Source organism: Ceratina calcarata, unplaced genomic scaffold, assembly GCF_001652005.2.
Source record: "Ceratina calcarata isolate Rehan_Ccalc_2016 unplaced genomic scaffold, ASM165200v1 scaffold43, whole genome shotgun sequence".
In the NCBI taxonomy this organism is placed as follows: domain Eukaryota; kingdom Metazoa; phylum Arthropoda; class Insecta; order Hymenoptera; family Apidae; genus Ceratina; species Ceratina calcarata.
This window is the reverse complement of record NW_017166721.1, coordinates 123,249-142,668: the sequence shown is the minus strand read 5'-3', so window position 1 is coordinate 142,668 and position 19,420 is coordinate 123,249. Positions and strand designations below refer to the sequence as shown.

General features: G+C 41.2%; 1 protein-coding gene across 1 annotated transcript in view; it reads right to left on the bottom strand.

The window, feature by feature from the left end:
• LOC108626844 (hemicentin-1) overlaps positions 1-19,420 on the bottom strand; it is a 205,461-nt gene that overhangs the window by 127,859 nt on the left and 58,182 nt on the right. Inside the window, exon 3 of the mRNA XM_018027759.2 lies at positions 5,603-5,858. The gene's annotated coding sequence lies outside the window, so the exon portion shown is untranslated. The remainder of the gene's footprint in view (positions 1-5,602; positions 5,859-19,420) is intronic.

Sequence of the window (19,420 nt, the reverse complement as noted above, 5' to 3'; positions counted from 1 at the left end):
TGTTTCATTCAAGTTAAAATAAATTCTCAAAATAAATTGGTACATTCTAGACACCTCGTATCTCTCCTTTCAATTCAGATACTCTATCCCTCTGTCTGGTTCGCGTGTCAAAATCAATACCGATAAGTAAGCGCACGGTCAAGTCTTAAGAGACTCTCGGATACGTCCGATGCCACATTGAGTCGTACTACTAGCAGAGTACGAGTGACCGAGCAATTTACTCTTACGTTCCGATGGGAAGCTTTAGCGAATGACGGAAGAGCCTCGTTCTTGATGGCGAAACTGATAATGATTAATGGGAGTGTGGCGTGCAACACCGAGCGGATTTCAATGGTAATTTGGGTCACAGTTATTAGGCCACTGTACGGAAACGCGAGTTCGCCACCATTGACGTTACGTACGTGAAAAATTACCTATCGCGCGTTTATTTATGATCGATTTGCTGATTGTCGAACGCATTGCTAAAATGTTACTCGAAAATTATCGCGTTTTAGGTAAAGTCTCTGATAACCATTACTACGAAAAAAAGATCTCAATATTCTAAGACTCAGACTTCTTAATATAATAAAGTATGTCAGTTATTTAATATGTTTATTTCTAATCAATTCTATTTGCTCAACTAATATCACTGTAACAATACTATGAGATTTTGCTTCTATATTCGTTCACCGTTTTTAATATTAATAGAGATTTAAGAATGATAAATCAGTTAGCAGAAAATACGCGTTTGTTATCTGCGAATTAATTCTGAACGTTCTAAATACATAATACGGATGTCAAAATGGCATCGAGAAATCATAATCAATTTTTAACGAGAAGATGAGAAAGACAAGGTACGACGGAAGTAAACTTTATTTCTGGAGCCTTTTCTCTTGGATAAAGGGAGCGTAAGAAATTTCATGGATCTCTACGTGAACGTATTTCAAGCCGGCCGGTGAAATTCACCGACATTGTTCCCGGTTTCATTTTATTCTCACGTCAAAAAGTACATGTATTTACACACGCGTGCACATGCGTGACGTGGTGCTGCTACCGCCACTGTAATAATGAACTCTGAGTAAAAAAAAAGAAATAAATAAGCTTTAGAAAAACCCGTTTGAAATTCCGTATCCACTTTGCCTCGTGTTCACAATTACTGTACTTGTAGAATCTTCAAACGTCTGAATTACAAATTTCTACCGGGCGAGACATTTTGTCCCCATATCATTAATTAAACTGATTTATCTGAAAGAAAGAGATCTGAAGTTCGCGCAAAAACTCCTCGGCGGGGAGTAAAGGTAAATTAGTAACGAGATTATCTCAAACATCCTACGTACCATTTAGCACGGTCTCCGCAATGTGGATATAGGTCGAAATAAGGGAAAAATAAAACGGGAAAGAAAGAAGCAGCGTTATTTAAAGTTGGTACCGAGGGCGAGACGTTGTCGTCCAAAGGCTAGCCCAGATAAGAGCGCGGAACGAACTTTTTCTACTAAATCGTGCCATCTGCACGCGAAATTCATCAAAACTTTAAACGCTCAATTTACAAAACGTCATATTTTTATTTACGTCCCGGGCGTGGTATCTCCACCTTAACTGCGGTTCCCGCGCCGCTTTCTTACCATCCTCGTCCGAGGCTTCGCGTTTATGCAAATTAACCCAATAACGCTGCATAAGGAAGCTAATAGAATTGCCCAGACCCGGATAACCGAACATGGAAAAACTTATTCCCGCGTTTTCGTTCTTGCAACCCGAGAAAATTTCTAATTTCCTCAATTACGTTTTCCCGTCTGGTCTTTTCTTGCCCCGTCTCGCAACGCAGGCCTGTCGGCTAATAAATCGCGCATAATACGCACTGTGTCGTATTTGGAACGAGTTCTCCCGTTGGCAAGGAAACCGAAAACGATATACATATTTTCGTAATCTTTTGGAGATCAATAAAATCTGATTTTAAAATACTCTTTTCACACGTGTTCGTACTTTCTGTTACTTATCCACTTTTGTGTGAACGTGATTATGTTCACGATAATGGCGTTAGTGAATCCAGAGAATAAACGTAATCCTCTCGCGTTCGTTCGATTTCTTGGGCGTTCCGTCTCTGTATCTTGGCTGGTCTCGATTCACGGTTGCTCGGCGAATGCATAAAATATAAAGCGTTGCAACGTGATTCCTCGATGGTATCGAGTGGCGGCCAACTAGCCACATAGCTGGCTCCCGAATGAGAACATCGTTGAATACCGTCGGTGAATTTTGCAGCGATCCGAACAACGATGAAAACCGTACGATGCCCGATGAAATATTTATCGTCCCCGCGAATCCTACGAGCGCCTGGCTTGCTTAAATTTTCCACTGGTTAAGAGTCGTCGCTGTACCAGTCATAAGTACGCTCTTTTCAAATACCTCATTCTCAAATTTTTATCAGTACACTTTTAATCCAGTCGGATTGGAGCAGATTTAACGTCAAATAAAATGATACCATTTTTATACAGAGCCGTAAATGTCTTTCGTCGGCGCATATTAAATGCTCCAACGGTTGGTTATAATTAAAGCAGATTTAGAAAGACAGAATAATTTCCATGTGAATAAGAAACGTGGTTTATTAGTCAAAAAGAGTTATTGTCGTTACCGGTATAAATCGAGTAACGGGATCTAGAAAATCTGAGTAATTTCACGGGATGACCGACGGTTAGAAGAGAAAAGAATCTAATAAGCTCTTAAAGGATGAGCGGTACGTGCCCGGCATCGCATAAATACAATTTGAGGATACAATCTTCCCCGAGGTTAGCCGAGTCGTTGTTAGAATATTTTACACGCTAATCGAGTCTTTTTATCTGCCGGTCCGAAATCTCTCCATTGCGCATACACAACTTTTTCAGCTCAAAATCTATTTGCACTTCACGTTTACAGACTAGTTAGGAAATTCTCTGTTATTTATTCATTTCTAATCGTGTCTTCGCATGAACCACGAGGATCCTCTTATTAATACTGGGCAATAATTCCTCTTCTAAAATGGAAGGAAAATTTCGAGCGTTTCGGAAACGTGGGAAAAAAGAGAGAAAGCATCGGATGCCGCGTTTACTGCCGCCGTACGAAAGTGACTCGTTTACACTGCACTACGCCCTATTTTCCGCTACCTGTCATCGCAAACCGGTTTCTCCGCATTATTACGCGAAGCGCGAGTCGCAGCGTTGAACGCTGTACGTGTGGGTGGCAACTGTGGCGCGAGGGGGGACGCGGGGTAAAGAGAGGTTTGGAGCCGAAGCGTGATTTACGGGCGGAGAAGGATACTGGCACCGCCAAATATCAGTGTAAACGGCACTGATGCGACGGAAAACTAAATTTACGCTCTACCCCGGAAGCTGTAAATAAATATGTCGCTTAATGCGGCCGCGTAATCCGAATTAATTGCACTCGCGGAGTTCCACCTTCCAAGCGTTTCGAAGTGCTCGCCCTGGCAACGGAAATTTACGTGAAATCAACCCGCAGTCAATGGAGTTCCGAATCAGAGTAATGAACTGGAAGAATAATCTATTCCTCATTTTGATATCTGATGAAATTATTTTTTTATAAGAAATTGCAAATCTATTGGCCAAGAAAAAAATGGTCATGTTTAAATTCAGAAAATCGACGACTACTTCGCGAATTGATTAAATATGCACGATATAATGTACATTGTGATTTTTCCATAAGTTTCTCATTTGTTTACGACCAATAATTTATTTGTGCGCCGGTTAATCCAGTAACGTCAATTATACATTAGCCAGATCAAACACCGGTATTTAATGACAGTACTCGATTCGATTGCGGGTCATCGTTGAGTACGATTTCGTTGATCCACTCGAATTCAAATTAGTACATTTCGCTAAAACGATGTAATTACATAAAACTGGTTTGTTATTAATTAAGCTAATTGTGCTCTCGAGTCGTAGAGCATTTGTGCGATTGATTCGAGCCGGCCGTAAAATAATGTGAACTTATATTAAATTCTCCATTTTGATGCCCAATACACTTCTAATTCGATCACCTTTATTTTCAGATAAACTACAGAATTCATTAAACACGTGTGTATCCCAAATATCGAAATTATTATTCGTTGAACGAGATCATGCGTGAGGATTCTTTTAAGTAACTAATCAAAACCAATTCCCATCCTTTCATTAGATAACGTAAACAATTCTTACACCAACCTCTTATTTTCATTCAAACGAATCAATGAAACGTGAATCGCGTTGATTGACTCAGTATCATGCTTCAATTCAAGCGTAAACGAATGTTTCTTAGTTCATCAAGAATATTCTTGATAAAGCAATAAAATTAGATCCGCCGACTACACTTACACATTCAATTCGCGCCTCACCGCTGTAGAATAAAATTATACATCGCTACCCCCCCGACTATAATTTCTACGTAAGAAGTTGCAAATATTATCTACACATAAAATACGTTGTATGTCATTCGATCTTCGACAAGTTTTTTTTATAAATCTACATAGTTTTAACGTTGACCATTCGCGAAACCGAGGGAAACGAGGTGTAAGTGTGTGCAGAGGAAAAATTGCGGAGGACCTTGTTCGTGAAAATTAACAGATAAAAAGGGCGGTGACGCGGAATCGCACGTACTTACAGATCGGGGCTTTTGATCCTGCACGGGAACGGGTTGAAATTGGATTCATGACGCATAGAAGAGGGACAGCACGTGCGCCGTGCGCGCGAATATTGGATTTCCCCGCGTCGTTATATGGGCTGACGAGCCGCTTCTGTTCGCCGATCACTGTCGGCAGAGCAAACGATGATACCCAATCGGGGATACTCGCAAGTGGCAATCGCGACGACGCGACGTCACGTACGATTGCAACGTGTCTCCCTCGCGAGCCGGGAGGGCGAGCGAGAGGGGTGGAACCGTGGGATGAAAACAGCAAAGTCAGGTTGGAACGAGAGAAAAAAACGGAGGAACGTGGAAAAAATAGAAGGAAAGGGAGGCAGCCGGCACCGGCCGAAACTGTCGTTTTGTTGATTGGAGCGTTCCTCGCGCGTCGCGACAGATTGCAGGCCTCGATATTATAACAAAAAAGGCTGACGTACCCCCGGTTCCTCGTGTATCGCGGATACCTACTCTCGTTAAGTTTCGTTTCACCGTGAAACGGGTGAAAATTGTGGTCGACCGGCCGTGCGACCGAACACGTATTCCTCTCTATGGTCATCCGACAGGTTTGCAAATTAGCCATATATGTATATTTGTCAGGCCGCCAGATGCTTCGAGCGCGCCTCTTCAGAAACGAGACAACACGGAAGTGCTCGAGTCTCACTTTATGCATATTTATGCTGCGGCTTTTTTCGTAAACTGATTTGAATATTCTTCTGTTCGAAAAATATTGCTTAATTGCGAGGATATTCGTTGGCACGGGACGAGCCGTGATTAGATAAAACGTAGTGACACTTTTTTCAAAAGGGTAATGCTTTTCGAGGGCAACACGTCAGGGGTTGGTAACACGCGAGGGACGGGCTGAAATTGCGCGCGGAGAACAGGAGTCGACGGAAAAACGGTAGATTTTCGCAAAAAACGGGAGGCTAATATCTATGTAGTAGGGAAACCTGGACCGCGTCATGCATCCTTATCCACTTACCTGGGAGAGCACCTGACGGTAACGTCGCAAAAAGCCACCGTGCCTTTTTTACCCGGCTAGGTTGAAATTACTTTTTAATGGCGATAGCGTCGGTTCGCTTGGCAGTGAACGCTTAAAATCGTCTTTATGCCGAGCGATGTGCTTGACAGACTCGGCTCGTGCAAGCGTCGTCGTTTTATCGTCGAGCGCCCACATGTACCCTGCGATCTAGCTTTTCCTCCCTTGCTTCTGACGGCAACTTTTTTTTCGAAAACAACTGAAACAAAAAGAGGAACGGCGTACCGTGAGCACGTGCGGCCAGAACAAGGACAGAGGAACTTCGAAAATCGATGTACAAGACGCGATCGCGTCAAATCTCGATTTATTAACGTTTTGTTTCAGAATTGGAGTTGTCCGTTTATTTTAAACGACAGACTCTACGCGTTATCTGACGGATAAAAGAAATCACCTAAATTCATCACTAAATAATTCCGTAGATGACAAATGCTTGATCCCTTTTAGACAGACGAACTATACGTATAACGTGCTTTAGCACGAGTATGTTTGAAAGCGTAAAGGAATGCGTCGCACCGTTTTCCATAATTTCGCTTCCTTTTACCCCGACAGAACGATTATTGCATTTCTAATGCCAACATTTACTTCTTCACCGTTGCCCGGTTTCTGCTTGCGCGGCATCAGAAACTTCTCACTCGGCTCCTACGCCAGAGGAGGAAATTGTGAACTGTTTGCGTTTCTACAAAGTCTTTCATAGCGGAAGGTAACCGAATACTTTTCGAGCAGAGCAAATATGTTCAAAAACTGGTGTACGAGTTTTCGGAAAGTTAAGGAGAAATTTGAAAACGTAAAAGGCTGAACTTCTCCCGATGCCTCGAGGAATCGTAAACGTTCCGTTGCCAGCTTTCAGCCACAGATTAAATGTATAATTGGACATAAACTGATTTAATACTTGCGCCGAGTACCGTGCTAACACCGCATTGCATTAACTTCCTTTGGTCTCGCGATATTGTACACACAAAAAGGATGCACGACGAGAAAGCTGATTAACACGTGCGAACGGAACAAACGAACGAACTGCATCGAATGAGCTGGCGAAGTGATCGCGACGTTAACGGTTCGTTTAAGTGATCCTCTTAACCGTGTTCCCTCGCTCGATGATAACGTAGCCCGCCAAAAACAAAACGTGATTTCGCGGGATCATCGATTAGGTATAATCGGTGTCTTGACCAACGCGAGCGCATCTCATCAGACTCGTTTCCTGTAATTACTTGTCCGACGGTGGTTCCCTGTCCCGACAGCTTTTTCGCCGGATTTAATGTTTCAGTGGCCGCGTTTCCCCTGTTGTTAACGGGCTACTCGCTGTAACTACTGTCCCCCGTATACGTTTATTACCGGGCGCACAAGAAACTTGCGAATTGGCAAAAATAAAGCACGGCCAACGAGGAGAGCTCCTCCGTGCAGTAAGCGGAATAAGGGGTTGAACGGAGAGTGAGAGGGAATCGTGCGAGAGAGGGTAGCATTAGCTAATTAGGTTGGGCAGGAGGCGTGACGTCGTAATTATTGCAACGTAGCTCGAGCTACCATGCCTGCCTGCCAGCCAGCCAGCCAGCCAGCCTGCCTGCCTGCCTGCCTACCTGCCTGCCTGCCTACCTGAATACCTGCCTGCCTGCCTGTCTAGCTACAGGTCTGCTTGCCTGCCACAACAAAGTTATTAATTGCTTCCTACCATTCCAGCCTAGGCAAACCCTCTCGCGTACACTACCCGAACCTCGACTCGCCTATGCAACATCCACCTGCATGCCTGTCTAATAGCTTCACTATTCATCACTGTATTCTATCGTTTCTGCGAGTGCTTGGCCAGCGGACAGGTTATCATTCGCTGGTTTTTGCGCCACGTGCGCTACCGGTGAAAAAAAGTTAAGCCATTTGATTGATGAACCACGTTTCTCACTACCGCACCGGAGGAGGGAATCGGACGAGGAAGAATAGCCGAGGAAATTGTTCCATTCTTGTGTTATTAGCGAGTGTTACACGGCAGATGTGAAACGTTTTTACTTTTCAATTAATGCAAAGACCGAATTGGTGGAGTTACTATTACCACCGCTGCAGGATGTGTCTGTGGAAAATCTATTTGATCCGATAATAATTTATAGACGGTGAAACAAGTAAAATCGGAATCGAGTCTTCGCGTTGAACGAGCAGATTTTATCATAACACGGAATTTGGGAGATCCAATGAAATATCACTTTTATCTGCGCGGGGAGAGCTTCAAATCATTCCCATCAGTTTCAGAAATTTTCCGAACATAACTCTCCCACTTTCTGTCCTTACAGCATTGGACCACTTCCAAATAGCGGGTACCTACCATTCAATGAAATTCCAATATTTCGCCGCCCTTTGTCTTTTATTTATCAATGAAAGTCATTCGTGCGGATTATCAATAAAGTTACTGATCAAAAGATTCAAATTAGAGCTTTCCCAGAGACCTGCTATATTCGCAAAAGATTACAAGAGGACGAGGCGTGCGTCGAAAAAATGCGACTCTAATTCCGTTTCATTAAGTCAGAACAGAGAGGAGCGGAATTGTCACTCGGACGATGGTAGTCATTGCCTCTCACAATATATTTCGCTCTAAAATCAAATACTCGAAACGTGTGTAACTCGCACTATGAATAAATTAGTTAATGTAATACTCGATTAAATAAATGATGAACTCGTGTTATGAATTATACGTTCGACACTAATTAGGTACCATCTGTTCCATTCATTTAGAATCTAATTTTCGTTTAATAATAACAATTCTACAGGCGCGTGTATAAATTTTGATAGGATCTTAGGCAAAGTGTATTATTATATTCCGTCGTTGAAAGCAAATTACATGGAGCTGTTTTCTTTTCCAATTTGCATTCGCTCGACGAGCGTGTGGTTCGCAACGAGGGTGCTCAAGAGTATAATCTGTCGACCTTGAACAAGCAGATACTCGATCATTTCTGTCCATCCATATGCATGAACAGGACGTGTGACCCGCATAGCGCATACTGTAAATCCTCCCTAAAGCAGCAATCACGAAGATTGCGTTAATCCCGTGACAGGCAGCTCGCGCCCGTTTCACACGTTCTCGCGGAATCGCGAACGAACGAATAAATTTACCTTTATTAAAACGAATCAAACGTTTGATAATACTCCGGCGCAATTAAAATAATTTAACCACGTTCGCGCCGAATCGCATTAATACGCGTATCACAGAAAATTGTTAATATAACAGCAGTATAACAGAATTTATCGGCAATGTCGCACGAAATCATCCAGTTATTGTTGTTTAATGCCGATTATGTTATTGTGTTTACGCGGATGGACATCAATCACATTATTTAAATACACGAGAGTCCAAAAGACAATAGGAGAAAATTTCAAAAGGCGGAACCTTTTTAATCTGTCTTATCTGGAGAAGCACGAATTTAATCATCTAGAAGTGGAACACTGGAAGGAACGAGTTCGCGATATAAACAACACCAGCGTTCAAAGAGACGAGGGAAAAAACGAGGAGCGAAATCGGAAGAATAATAATTTACGGACAACGAGGGTGAAGTTTTAATTAACTTATCGAGCCTTCCGGCGCCGGAAGCTGTTGCAAGCCCCGCAGCGGACGTTCGAGGAGGTCTTCTTACCAAAAGTTCTTTATTGCACGGGACATCAGCAATAATGATTGTTCCGGTTAAGACGGAGCTGCGACAGGACCTCGGCGGCGCTTAAAAGCGCGCCTTTCTATCGTCCTGACCGAGTCTCCTCTTCGTAGCTTTAACTAAATCTTGATTAAACCCCCTCGCAAGCGGCATGGAAAAAGAGTGATAGGATAAAAGATTCGTTCGGCGGGCAGATTTACCTAGTCTCTGGGTCGAATCGACCGATCTCCGAGCGGCAAGTGCTTCAAGTACTTGAAAACTTCTTCCATTCGTTTCGTCTTGGTCCTTTTTCTTCCCGCTGCGTTTCCCTCGCGAAAAAGATCTTAATAAAAATGCTTTTAACGACCGGACGTTATACTTTTACTATTTGTAAAATGGAAGAACATCTTTAGACTCGACGTGTCCGATGATATCCGGTGGTTTCAATATTTGAAAAATTCTATTATCGGAGAATCGTTTCATACGATTTGTGACATGATGAAATATTCAAAGTCAGATTTATGGTCTCATCGTTGCTAAAATATTGATAGGTGTACGACTTTTTAATACTTTGCAGTTTTTATATATTTTGCTTTAGAGAAGTAAAATTAAATGTTCGCAACGTAGGAACGTGGCTCGAACGAGATAAATATTCTGAACTGAATTCACTTTGAAATTCACCTGTTAACCAGGAACAGTTCCTCACGGGACGGGAGACTCGCGCACGCTATTGGCCTGAGTGATTACATTGTAAAACCGGAAGCAGAGTTTTTCCTCGCTCCATCGTCCAAGTTCCGGCTATGCCGCCGCCACCACCGTCGTTCGATCATGCCGCATTTTCTATTTTCAGTTTGTAGGTAGTAGTCGCAGCTTATAGTGGCGCGTGATGGAGAACGCGTCAATGGTACTTGGACGTTGCCGATAGCAATAAGACCAACAGCAGCCTCTCGGCGATTGCTTCATTTCCGTAAAGAGGCAACTTATCCGTGCTTCCGTTTTCATCCGATCCGAGTTTATGTATATGTATACATGTACATCGATCTTGTTGCCGTATACCTTTTTTTCCTCCGGCGCTGGAAATCGTTTTTCCAGAATCTGACAGTCTCCTTCTAACGAGAAACAGCCGGCGTAATTGATTTCCCGCCCTTCCTTTTTCCATAGAACGTTGCATAGTCGATCGAGTCGTCAAGTTCTTCGCGAGACACATTTTATCGCGTTATTTAAAACGACTCTCCGACGCCGGTTAACGAACAATACGTTTTTTTAATGTTAGCATGCTACGAAAGAATTGTTGTTCTAACAAAAAGTACGTCCTCGATTCGTGGAATAAGACGGCAGCGGAAAAGTATTAGCGTCTAACTGGGACAGGAAAGTTCGGTTAGACTCCGGAAATCTCCAGCTTGCGGATTAACTTCCAATCACACAGTCCCGGGCACAAAGGAAATTTTCGTGGAACAAAAGGGATCCGATTTTTCACAGTTTCTTAAATAATTCTGTTTCACCTTATCCGCGGTGATCCGTCTTAACGAAGGGAGTCGAGTTCCGTAATAAAAAATGTTGATGCCGGGATGAGCGGAATTAAGATGCGAAAGAATAAGATTGGTTAATGTACAAGGAGATGAAAGGAAACAATAGAAGTGTAGAAGCGAAGTTAGGAGCGTGACGAGCTTATCTCTTTGACATACTTTACGAATTGCGGAAGCTCTTTGTGAAGTTATAATGAGTACCTCTCATGGAATAATACGCATTCTGTCAAGATAGCAGAACGTCGCCACTTTTCTAGTCAGCAAATTCCTTCTCGATTCTCCACGCGAAGAAAGCTCCACGTTATTTTCTCTCCGCTTTACGGACGATTTTCTGAAAAATTTCTTACAAATCTATACTAACTTGTTAACATCGGTCCTCGGTTCATAATTACAAACAAGTACGAAGTTTGAAAGTGCATGAAGTAAACTTAAATTGGGGATAAAACAATAACGTTATGTTTAAGAAAATTGTATTTCTGCGTAATGAATAAAAGGAAGTTGTATTTTAACGTCGAGATTCATTCCTACTGTTGAATGTGCACCGAGAAATCGAAATAGATCTTACGAACCGTATCTATTAACAGTAGATTGCCCAAGGAAGTCATTTTGACTGCTTTTGGGCAAATGTACAAATAATAATGCATAAATTATTTTTTTTCCCAAGTGAAGTAAATTTTTTTTATTGTTAACATTAACTAATAACTTGTTATATGACTGTAAATAATATAAAAAATATTAAAAATTAATTTTAGACAAATTTCTTTACACATTATTCTTTCACAATGCAGTCATTTTTACTGCTTTGGGCAATATAGGTATATACTAAGTTTCAGTCTTTCTAGTGTTAAATCCGTTCCTATCGTCTTCGGCATCGTCGTAATTTTAATGGTAGGAACGCAAGCCAGGAAATAAAGGTGTCATAAAACGTTTGTTGCCTATCTTTGATCGCGGTTCATGTAAAACTCTGACCAACGAGTTAACTTCTTTCTCCTTGATTTAATTTACTTCCGAAACCCGTTTATCTTGCCAACGATGTAACAACACTTTAACTAGCATCGATGTAAAGGCAAGGTAGAATGTAGGAAAAGAGAAATGTATGACGAACATTGAATGAAGTAGTTGGATAAGAGAAGTTGTTTCTCTTAAGGTAAGATTCCTTGTAAAATAAACTTTGCTATGAACTTAATCCAATGTCTTATAAACTTTCCTCACGGTGGCTCTCTGAGAAAAGAAATATTCACTACTTCCCTCTCTCATAAGTTTACTATCAAACGCATTCTACGATTGTTCTTCTTTATTCAGTTTTAAGACATAAGTACTATTCGTTTCGAGCATTCGATACCGATTCCATAAAAATTCCATTTTATGCACGTATAATAGTAGACACGTGGTACCATTTTACGATGAAATAATGCGAAATCGACTTATGCGACGGTCAAATTCCGATCCGTCCTGAAATTTTTGGTGAAGAATACACATTCACCGGCTCCTCGTAAGGTCCTGGTAAAAATGGAGGGAATTGGATGGAAGGAACGCGTTTGAGAAAAAGCGAAGTAGGAAAAGAAACGGTAGAGAGGCATCTCTCATTATCTGAAATTTCAGAAATGAATGGGACCATTAATTTTGAAGGAGAGAGGCAAACTGCTGGACAGAATAGAGCGGATATATGTCACGACGAGTGGGTACGACGCTGCTGGGTAATCTCTGGCTAACCATCCGGTTCGGCTAAAGAGATGTTCGGAATGGATGATATCGCCAATAACGCAGCGTCGCGACGCGAAACGGTACGCGGTACGCCCTGAACGTTCTTTGTTGAATTTTCCATTATACCGGCCAAGTGGCTCAATAATTCTCCATGTTATGTCTTTTCATTTTGAAAATGTCTGAGAAGAGAGGTCGACGAATCTTTGGAATCTACTAAAGCCCCGAAACGTACCGAGCTACTTAAATGTTAGCTGTTCGCTTCGACGATTACAGAAATAATATACAAAAATTCATAAAAATGTTATCCACTCGTATATAAATTTTGATAAACCAGTTGAAATTCATATATCATGATAATTTAATTGGCAATCATTTACATTTCGGGAAGACTCACAATAATGACAGTACATGGTTTCTATAATGTCTGAAGAAATCGACAAATAATTTTATTATATTCCTTCAATCGAACTACTAAATTTTTGCAGAATCGTAATGCAAAACGAAATTATTTTTCTGCTGGGAGGAGGAAAGTGAATCGTGGATCGCAGGGATTTCCACGTCACTGCCTTGGAAAACGACGACGAGGCGGTGCATACCGATACGTATATGTATGCATGGAGTAAGCAAGAAAGTTCGACTGTCAAGCGCAACGTTCGATGTCGCTAATATTTTCGCATAGGTGCACTCAAAAGTATTTGATCATACATCGAGTGGAACAAATATTTGTTTTTCCTATTCCAAGTAATGGCTTTTACGAATGTTTCGCATCGAAATAGTAGAGTAATATATTGCTAAAATGATTAAATTAGGTCGGTATCGTTTCCAAAGATCGGAGTTCGGGAACGTTACCAAGCGACGAATCTACTTTAGAATCTCTGAATTTTTAGAATTTTCTTCTAACTCCAGTATTTAACGAGTTAAGTATGATTATTTGGCATTTTATTGACATTGATAAAATCCGACCGTCCCACCGTCAAAACAGCCAACTTTTGGAAAAAAATTTCGTTTTTCCTCAATAACTCCTAAACCATTGGACTTACGGAAAAATTGCATAGAACCTTTTTTATAGAGGACGATGAGATCTACAATTTCTGTATAAAAGTTTCTCGCTAGCATTAATATTTAACGAGTTATTGACGAAAAACGAAAAAACAGTTTTTTTCAAATTACTCGTAAACTATTGATGCTAGCAAAGAACTTTTATATGGAAATTGTAGATCTAGTCGTCCTCTACAAGAAAGATCTGATGCAATTTTCCCGTAGGTCCAACGGTTTAGAAGTTATTGGCAAAAAACGAAAATTTCGCGAAATCTTAAGGGGTACCCCTTGGAAAAATCTTGAAAAAATCGAAAAATTTTTTTTTGTCAAAATATCGAAAAGTATCGAAATATTTTCTAAAAATCGTCAAAAATTCCAGACTTTTTATGCTTGTATCTCCTCAAGTCAGTTGTTCCTTCCAATTTCGCACATGCACACCAAATAGCAGAAAGTTTTCTTTGAGTTACTGCTGATTACCATAAGAGTACATGCAAATTTTAAGTCACTATAATTTTTCAAAGAACCAATGAATTGATTTAAAATTTTGCAGCTAGCTTTTTAATGGTAATAGGAATCTATAATAACAAGTTCAACATGCTAGCATTGTTTAAGTGCAACATCATTAATTGATCACTATTCATGAGACAGACGATGTTCGAATCAACTTTCATTTCTCACACCGATATAGCAGTCAAACATGAGGTACGAAAGTCTAACAAAGATAGATCTACTCGTATACCTCGTCCACGTATGTACATAGTTTCCATGTAACTGCACTGCGGATGGTAAATACTGTTTCAGAGAAAACCTTCGACTACAAACGAGGAAGGATATCCTCGGGGGTGAAATCGTTCAGGCGATACAATATTTATGCCGGTATAATGCATGCATACAGCCACGGTTACGTTTGAAGGCTCGCGTTAGCTTATTGAAGTTGCAAAAACGGAATCCTTCTGCAACCGTTATTTATGCGAATGAGATTCGACAAGTCTTCCCTGCCAGTCGTAAAAAGAAATAAACGCGCCGCGAAAAATCCTTCTTTGACTTATGCGTATTCAAACTCTGTACCGTTAACGTCTGTATAAAACATAAATTCAATGATTCAATTTCGCTCGTGTATATGTAACAAAATTTTACACACGACGTAAAGAAGATAAGAGAGCTGTTTATGTACAAAGTATAGAAACGAGATGCAGTTGGAATATGACTGATATCGATTTTCATGGGACATTAGATAACTTGGCCACTCATATTTTCAGCGACCAATTTTTGAAACGAATAAATCCACACCAGTTTGTCACGATCCATAGTCGTGATCATAGGAAGAGGACTTAAACTTGGTCATTAATTTGCATTAATCGAGCCTGACAATAGCAGTTATAAAATAGAACCAATTAAGTGGCTGGTTATCTTATTAAGAAACGGGCGGCTCTTTGCGTCCGGGAGAGAGGCGAAATCCGTTTTGTCCGGTCTAGCAGTGGTGGACCTCGGAGGAAAAGGGTCCAATCCGTTTAGCCTCTCTCCCGTTGAAGAGAAAGGGTCCCGGGTATACCGGGACAAAAGCGAGGTAAATCCATGCCACCGAAAACCGCGGACTCTCCTTCCGAAAAGCCAATAAAAAGTAACGAACAAGTCGTACGGTCGGATCGATATTATCTAGCTACCTGGTGGCTGCTACCCAGGACAAGATATACGTCGTTATAGAGGTGACAGTGGACACGACGGAGAAGAGAGAATAAAGGGTGCTTCTGATATTGCTTGCCACCGGCGCCCCGCCGCACTGCTTCGCCAGCATCGATTGCTTGAACCGAAAGTGCAGGCGACTCGTTCGATTATCGGATGAAATACGATCGGAACTCGCATCGTTGCCCTCCCTTTATGGCTATGCACTTTCCGGCACAGAGAATTCGTTAACTTGCCGGTAATTGACGAAAGAATTGGTTCCCTGTCGCTCGCAAAGCTTCCAATCCGGCTGTTACGCTTCGCGTGCTCTCCCTACGTTTCTCGTTTTCTATCAATAGGATTCGCGTGCTCGCGAGGGTACTTGTTTGCACGGGGGGCTCGAGCGGCGACGGAATTTAACGCAATTCTTTATTCCCTGCTTTTTAAATTAACGACCGAACGAGCACCACGCGCGATCGTTAAACAGTCTCGCTCGTCGAGAGGTACACAGAGAATTACTTTTTAACCGGCTTAACGTAACCATCGAATTTGACCGACATCGCAGAGATTGAAACTTCGACAACTTTTGCAATTTTTCACTTTGATCGAAAAGTTATACTTTCAATTAAAAATTATAACCGATGTCGCCGAGGCGGAAATGTTATCAACAACTTTTATCATTAAAAACTTCTTGCACACGTTTTTATGTAACGGGTAAAATATTCTTCGAACAGTATCTTCCATGTCGAGAGATACGGTTCCAATTTCCCGTCGAAACATCGTTCGACGAATCCGTCCGAATTGGAGACACGCGTGCCATCGGGTTTCATTGTCCGCGGCCTATTTTAATTCCGTTCGCGTCTTCATTGGACCCCGGCTCTAATTAAGAATTAATGAGCGTTCACGGGAGAGAGAAACTCGGCCGTCTAGGTAGACGCGTCCGTCGGAATCTGTTCCTCGGCGAAAGAGAAAAGAAGAAAAAAAAGGGTCCGGGTTGCTCGAGATCCGTCGTCGTCGCTGGGTGCACGACCTACTTCAGAAGGAAGTACGAGAAGTGTTTCCGGAGTGTGGACATCTTTCAGCTACCGGAGATCGAGTAGCAAGATGGAAGATCTTACCAGGAGTACTATTAACGGGTCTCAAGAAGGCACACGCTACGGAAAAGGCGACCGAACCTCTTCAGCACCCCTCCCGGCGCACCACCGGCCCACCACCTCGGGGGAGGTTATCCACTCGACGTTTGCAGAGGCTAGTTCCCCTGGTCTCTTTCAGGCGAACTACCGAGCTCATTCCGTTTTTCTCCCTACCACCTACGCGGTCCCTCTGTCCGCGGTAAATAGACGCGAGCATTTCTATGAGATATCTCTTACTGCACCCGTGAAAAGATCGTGGTACTCATAATGCGACCCTTTGACGACGCTGCACGTCAAATGAGATCGTTTCAATGCTCCCGAGTATTCTGCGACGCAAAATTTCGCCCCCACCAGCCCTATCGCTGCTCGGTAACTGTCCTCCCCTTTCCTTCGCTGTCCACCGCCCCACGCGAACGCGAGTTTAAACGTTGCAAGCTTCGCGCTTCACGCGAGAGCTTCTATTATCATGCATCAGGCATGCGGCATGCTCAGTAAAAATAGAGTAGTTTAATTAACTTCTGACCATTGTGCTTAAATCTTAGCACGTCAGCCAGTAATTTTATTACAGTTCATAATTAATATATAACTTCTACGTGTTAATGAATAGACGTGAATTATCGGAAAATTTTCAGAAACGTTTCCTTGAAATCATCTGTCAGAATTTCAGTCATTCTACTTTAAAGACTCTTTTTCCTAAAAAGCTTTCAAAGCTCGTCTTCATAAAGAATTTTATGGACGTTTTAAAAAAAGACTTTGCAGGTACTTCAAAATTTTCGAATGGAAATAATTTATAAAGCTTCGATTAAATGTCAGCTGAGAAGTTCGGGGAATATAGGCAGCATAAAATACTGAAGTGTTCATTCTATTGTTGGAACCTTGTAACGTCAAATTTCGTACTTCGTAAACTCGCAGGGTGCAAGGAACTTCGTTAACTCCTTCCGTTGGCAAACTCTGCGTTTAAAATCACGCGAATATTCTGAAACGGTGACTCGATTCCTTAGTATTATTGTTTCTTTGAGAAGATTGTACATTGATTTTTCAATAATTTACTGTATGAGCTAATAAATGTTAACGTGTACTGAGGGAAATATGTGATTCAGTTTAGCTGTAATAAAAGTAGACTAAATTCTGATTAATAAATGAATAAAATCAAATCACAGCATTTTTCATGTTTTTGATTTAACTGCTCGATCAGTAATTCTTAAGATTGTCTGAGATCCAAACATTTTACCCAATTATTTGTTTCACATTTTTGCATATCGTACCACTCGAGAACGTCTGTGGTATTACTGTTTCTATTTCGAAACTGTCGTCATATTTTCTGTCCTACACCCTTCTATCTGCCCGATGTTGTTTCAGCCGATAGCCTTCAGACTTTGACGAACGACATGCATTTCTGTCAATTTCTGAAACCTCTCTTCTCTATCGCGTTTCTGTACGTCCAGCTTTCATACAAAATTGGGAACATACGTTTCTAATTCACCATACAAAATTTCTATTCTCACACTCGTGTGAAACATTTCTGGTTCAGAGAAAACTCCAACAGACGTTTTCATACTGCGATAAAAGATTTCCACGTCGATTTAAAATTAATTGCTCGATGCATTGTTTGGAGCCACTGTAAATTGAAACAGCCGCGCATGCCGTTGCTACGTACCCTTTTTTCCAAAGGAAATTCGACGCACGGAAAGTTAGAAATATGATTTTCGTTCGTAAAGAATATCATTTCTGCAATTAAATTCCCGTGAATTTTTCCACTCTCTGATTTCAAAAAGTTTTTACATAATTCCCAAAGCGACAGGGAAAATTCTTTGTAAAAGAAGTTGCAGTTCTACGGTTCCTTGTCGTAATGCAACGAATCTACAATGAAACCTTGCGTCTCGATCAAATATTTAAATTCCATTTAAATAAATATTAATTGTCGACTAATTTGCTCGTCACTCGGGTATCTCTTAAATGCAACTATTCTTGTTGAAGCAAATACACGAGCATCTATTAAAAATTTGTTTGAACAGACGCTAATTAAACTAAATTCATCCGAGCATCAATTGACGATTTAATAATTAACTGAGTCCCCGTGACTTTAATTGTCACGTTTAATTATCACATTAATTATAATGTTGATTATTAACTCGCCAGGATTTATCATAGCTATAAATAAGAGTATGCTCCGTAATGAAATTAAAATATTTTTGTTTGTTGAAATTTACGGAATAAATTGAAATCCGTTCCGGAGTTAAAATATTTTTTTTTATTCACTCACCGACAGCACAATATTTTACAGACAAACATAAAAACCACGTTTTACCTCTCAATGGAAAAAGTTAATGGAAATCTAAAAATCCTTAAATCTTCGCGATTCGACATCGCTGGCCCTGGGCGGAATTTTGATCAACAGAGTAAAGGGAGAGTAAAAAAAAGGAAGTTCTCCTTCGCGGTGTGTTTTTAAGCCAAGTTATTTCATCGGCGAGATTAATTTTCGATTGTACAAACATCTCTCCTAGCCGTGCGTTTCCTACAAGCTGTGTAAGCCAGGAATATGAAATGATTGAGCGCCTTTTTTCGGCGAGGGAAGCGCAATATATACATATAGAAGGATATAGGAGGACAATATGGGAAAAAAATGAATAGGACGGCAGGTTGTCCTCAAACGTTATAGCGCAATAACTCTCGCGCTGCTTTATATTCTTAACTGATTTCTCTTTTTACCTCAAAAACTAATTAGTAACGAAAATTCGTTGTACGTGCATGTCGGTTCGAATCATTACCAGACGACCAATTACGTTACTGCACTACCACTGACATTCTTACCACGTGCACAAGCCAATTGATTCAATTGTAACGAACAACTCCTTTCGCACTTGGGGCTTATTTACAAATAAATTGGTTCGCGGGTTTACAGGAAATTAAAGATCGCTGGCCTCGGCGAAAGAATATCGGCTATTCCATAAAACGAGAGAAAAATCAGAGATAAGAAGAGGAATCAAATATCGAAAGCGAGTTCATCCGAAACGCAATCAAGTCCATCGTAAAACGTACCCTGGGAGGCAACGTTCACCCTTTTCCCAAATAGTCGGCGTTATCGAAGCTAAAATT